Below are 5,702 nucleotides of genomic sequence, written 5' to 3'. Positions count from 1 at the left end.
ATATATATGTCATCGTATAGTTTTTACAAGTTTTAACGTTTGTGAATCACCAGTCAACATGGGTGGTCAAATGTCTATATGAAACCTATTTCAATTAATCAAGTCTTAACAAGTTTGATTGCTTAACATGTTGGAAACACTTAATCATGTAAATAACAATTTCATTTAATATATATATAAACATGGAAAAGTTCGGGTCACTACAGTACCTACCCGTTAAATAAATTTCGTCCCGAAATTTTAAGCTGTTGAAGGTGTTGACGAATCTTCTGGAAATAGATGCGGGTATTTCTTCTTCATCTGATCTTCACGCTCCCAGGTGAACTCGGGTCCTCTACGAGCATTCCATCGAACCTTAACAATTAGTATCTTGTTTTGCTTAAGTCTTTTAACCTCACGATCCATTATTTCGACGGGTTCTTCGATGAATTGAAGTTTTTCGTTGATTTGGATTTCATCTAATGGAATAGTGAGATCTTCTTTAGCAAAACATTTCTTCAAATTCGAGACGTGGAAAGTGTTATGTACAGCCGCGAGTTGTTGAGGTAACTCTAGTCGGTAAGCTACTGGTCCGACACGATCAATAATCTTGAATGGTCCAATATACCTTGGATTTAATTTTCCTCGTTTACCAAATCGAACAACGCCTTTCCAAGGTGCAACTTTAAGCATGACCATCTCTCCAATTTCAAATTCTATATCTTTTCTTTTAATGTCAGCGTAGCTCTTTTGTCGACTTTGGGCGGTTTTCAACCGTTGTTGAATTTGGATGATCTTCTCGGTAGTTTCGTGTATAATCTCCGGACCCGTAATCTGTCTATCCCCCACTTCACTCCAACAAATCGGAGACCTGCACTTTCTACCATAAAGTGCTTCAAACGGCGCCATCTCAATGCTTTAATGGTAGCTGTTGTTGTAGGAAAATTCTGCTAACGGTAGATGTCGATCCCAACTGTTTCCGAAATCAATAACACATGCTCGTAGCATGTCTTCAAGCGTTTGTATCATCCTTTCGCTCTGCCCATCAGTTTGTGGATGATAGGCAGTACTCATGTCTAGACGAGTTCCTAATGCTTGCTGTAATGTCTGCCAGAATCTTGAAATAAATCTACCATCCCTATCAGAGATAATAGAGATTGGTATTCCATGTCTGGAGACGACTTCCTTCAAATACAGTCATGCTAACTTCTCCATCTTGTCATCTTCTCTTATTGGTAGGAAGTGTGCTGATTTGGTGAGACGATCAACTATTACCCAAATAGTATCAAAACCACTTGCAGTCCTTGGCAATTTAGTGATGAAATCCATGGTAATGTTTTCCCATTTCCATTCCGGGATTTCGGGTTGTTGAAGTAGACCTGATGGTTTCTGATGCTCAGCTTTGACCTTAGAACACGTCAAACATTCTCCTACGTATTTAGCAACATCGGCTTTCATACTCGGCCACCAAAAATGTTTCTTGAGATCCTTGTACATCTTCCCCGTTCCAGGATGTATTGAGTATCTGGTTTTATGAGCTTCTCTAAGTACCATTTCTCTCATATCTCCAAATTTTGGTACCCAAATCCTTTCAGCCCTATACCGGGTTCCGTCTTCCCGAATATTAAGATGCTTCTCCGATCCTTTGGGTATTTCATCCTTTAAATTTCCCTCTTTTAAAACTCCTTGTTGCGCCTCCTTTATTTGAGTAGTAATGTTATTATGAATCATTATATTCATAGATTTTACTCGAATGGGTTCTATGTCCTTCCTGATCAAGGCATCGGCTACCACATTTGCCTTCCCCGGGTGGTAACGAATCTCAAAGTCGTAAGCATTCAATAATTCAATCCACCTACGCTGCCTCATATTCAGTTGTTTCTGATTAAATATGTGTTGAAGACTTTTGTGGTTTGTATATATAATACTTTTGACCCCATATAAGTAGTGCCTCCAAGTCTTTAATGCAAAAACAACCGCGCCTAATTCCAAATCATGCGTCGTATAATTTTGTTCGTGAATCTTCAATTGTCTAGACGCATAAGCAATCACCTTCGTTCGTTGCATTAATACACAACCGAGACCTTGCTTTGATGCATCACAATAAATCACAAAATCATCATTCCCTTCAGGCAATGACAATATAGGTGCCGTAGTTAGCTTTTTCTTCAATAACTGAAACGCTTTCTCTTGTTCATCATTCCATTCAAATTTCTTCCCTTTATGCGTTAATGCAGTCAAGGGTTTTGCTATTCTGGAAAAGTCTTGGATGAACCTTCTGTAGTAACCAGCTAGTCCTAAAAACTGGCGTATGTGTTTCGAAGTTTTCGGAGTTTCCCAATTTTCAACAGTTTCTATCTTTGCCGGATCCACCTTAATACCTTCTTTGTTCACTATGTGACCGAGGAATTGAACTTCTTCCAACCAAAATGCACACTTTGAAAACTTAGCGTACAATTCTTCCTTCCTCAATACTTCTAACACCTTTCTCAAATGTTCACCGTGTTCTTGGTCATTCTTTGAGTAAATAAGTATGTCATCAATGAAAACAATGACAAACTTGTCAAGGTATGGTCCACACACTCGGTTCATAAGGTCCATGAACACAGCTGGTGCATTAGTTAAACCAAACGGCATGACCATAAACTCGTAATGACCGTAACGTGTTCTGAAAGCAGTCTTTGGAATATCATCTTCTTTCACCCGCATTTGATGATACCCGGAACGTAAGTCAATCTTTGAATAAACAGACGAGCCTTGTAGTTGATCAAATAAGTCATCGATTCTCGGTAGTGGGTAGCGGTTCTTGATGGTAAGTTTGTTCAACTCTCGGTAGTCGATACACAACCTGAATGTACCATCTTTCTTCTTGACAAACAAAACAGGAGCTCCCCACGGTGATGTGCTTGGTCGAATGAAACCACGCTCTAAAAGTTCTTGTAATTGGCTTTGTAGTTCTTTCATCTCGCTGGGTGCGAGTCTGTAAGGAGCACGAGCTATTGGTGCAGCTCCTGGTACAAGATCTATTTGAAATTCAACGGATCGATGTGGGGGTAATCCCGGTAATTCTTTCGGAAATACATCGGGAAATTCTTTTGCAATGGGAACATCATTGATGCTCTTTTCTTCAGTTTGTACTTTCTCGACGTGTGCTAGAACAGCATAGCAACCTTTTCTTATTAGTTTTTGTGCCTTCAAATTACTAATAAGATGTAGCTTCGTGTTGCCCTTTTCTCCGTACACCATTAAGGGTTTTCCTTTTTCTCGTATAATGCGAATTGCATTTTTGTAACAAACGATCTCTGCTTTCACTTCTTTCAACCAGTCCATACCGATTATCACATCAAAACTCCCTAACTCTACTGGTATCAAATCAATCTTAAATGTTTCGCTAACCAGTTTAATTTCTCGATTTCGACATATATTATCTGCTGAAATTAATTTACCATTTGCTAATTCGAGTAAAAATTTACTATCCAAAGGCGTCAATGGACAACTTAATTTAGCACAAAAATCTCTACTCATATAGCTTCTATCCGCACCCGAATCAAATAAAACGTAAGCAGATTTATTGTCAATAAGAAACGTACCCGTAACAAGCTCCGGGTCTTCCTGTGCCTCTGCCGCATTAATATTGAAAACTCTTCCGCGGCCTTGTCCATTCGTGTTCTCCTGGTTCGGGCAATTTCTAATAATGTGGCCCGGTTTTCCACATTTATAACAAACTACATTGGCATAACTTGCTCCGACACTACTTGCTCTGCCATTACTCGTTCCGACACCATTTGTTCCTTTCGTTCTGTTAACCCCTGGTCCGTAGACATCACACTTAGCCGCGCTATGACCATTTCTTTTACACTTGTTGCAAAATTTGGTGCAGAACCCCGAGTGATACTTTTCACACCTTTGGCATAGCTGCTTCTGATAGTTGTTGTTGTTGCGGTTATTATTGTTGTTAAGATGATTGTTGTGGTTGCTGTTGTTGTTGTTGTTGTTGTTGTTGTTGTTGTTGTTGGGCCGTTTGTTGTAGTTGCGATTGATGTTGCGATTGTTAGGATAGTTGTTGCGATTATTGTTATAATTGCTGCTGTTGTTGTATTGGTGATTCTTATCACCGTTTTCCTCCCACTTTCTTTTGACTTGCTTCACATTGGCCTCTTCAGCAGTCTGTTCTTTAATTCTTTCTTCAATCTGGTTCACTAGTTTGTGAGCCATTCTACATGCCTGTTGTATGGGGGCGGGCTCATGTGAACTTATATCTTCTTGGATTCTTTCCGGTAATCCTTTCACAAACGCGTCAATCTTCTCTTCCTCATCTTCGAATGCTCCCGGACACAATAGGCACAATTCTGTGAATCGTCTTTCGTACGTGGTAATATCAAATCCTTGGGTTCGTAACCCTCTAAGTTCTGTCTTGAGCTTATTGACCTCGGTTCTGGGACGGTACTTCTCGTTCATCAAGTGCTTGAATGCTAACCACGGTACTGCGTACGCATCGTCTTGTCCCACTTGCTCTAGATAGGTATTCCACCATGTTAACGCAGAACCTGTGAAGGTATGCGTAGCGTACTTCACTTTGTCCTCTTCAGTACACTTACTTATGGCAAACACCGATTCAACCTTCTCGGTCCACCGTTTAATCCGATCGGTCCTTCGGTTCCATCAAATTCCAAAGGTTTGCAGGCAGTGAATTCTTTGTAGGTGCATCCTACACGATTTCCTTTACTGCTAGATCCAAGGTTATTGTTGGTATGTAGCGCAGCCTGTACTGCGGCTATGTTTGAAGCTAGAAAAGTACGGAATTCCTCTTCATTCATATTCACGGTGTGTCGAGTAGTCGGTGCCATTTCCTTCAAAATAGCTAAATGGAACAAGTTAATCATACAGAATATTAAGAGTAGTTAATAGTATTTCGTAGCATAATATGAACTCATTTATAAAAGCTTTTTCTTCATATTAGCGTTTTATAAGTTTAAATTCGGGTAATACCTACCCGTTAAGTTCATACTTAGTAGCTAATATACAATTCAACTACTACAATTCTATATGAAAAACTGATTATAATAATATTTCGCGTTCAAACTTTTACACAATATTTTACAAACTTACAATACCGCTTATTTTACATATAGCATGAAATATAGCACACAATAAATTTGATACAAGATGGTTGTGAAGATAATTCTAGCTAGTACACAAGTCGTTCAGCAAAGGCAATAAAGACACATAATTCATACGTCCAGAAACAAGTCATGCATTCTGGTTTTACTAGGATTACTTCCCATCCTTGGTCTTGTGGAACATAACCGTTATGGCCGTTGATAAGACAGCGTGTTGTAACGTCGTCAAAGGGACGAGGGTTACGTAATGTCCAACAGTCCCGTAACAATCTAAAAACCTCATTTCTTACCCCAATTACCGACTCCGTCACTTGTGGGATCGTTTTGTTTAATAGTTGTAACCCGATGTTCTTGTTCTCACTTTGGTGAGAAGCGAACATTACTAATCCGTAAGCATAACATGCTTCTTTATGTTGCATGTTAGCCGCTTTTTCTAAATCACGAAGTCCAATATTCGGATATATTGAGTCAAAATAATTTCTTAACCCATTGCGTAAAATAGCATTTGGGTTCCCCGCAATATATGCGTCAAAGTAAACACATCGTAACTTATGGATTTCCCAAAGTAAACACTTTGTCCTTTTATAAACCAAGGCATTCTTG

Source organism: Rutidosis leptorrhynchoides, chromosome 1 (genome assembly GCF_046630445.1).
Source record: "Rutidosis leptorrhynchoides isolate AG116_Rl617_1_P2 chromosome 1, CSIRO_AGI_Rlap_v1, whole genome shotgun sequence".
Lineage (NCBI taxonomy): Eukaryota > Viridiplantae > Streptophyta > Magnoliopsida > Asterales > Asteraceae > Rutidosis > Rutidosis leptorrhynchoides.
This window is presented reverse-complemented; position numbering follows the sequence as displayed.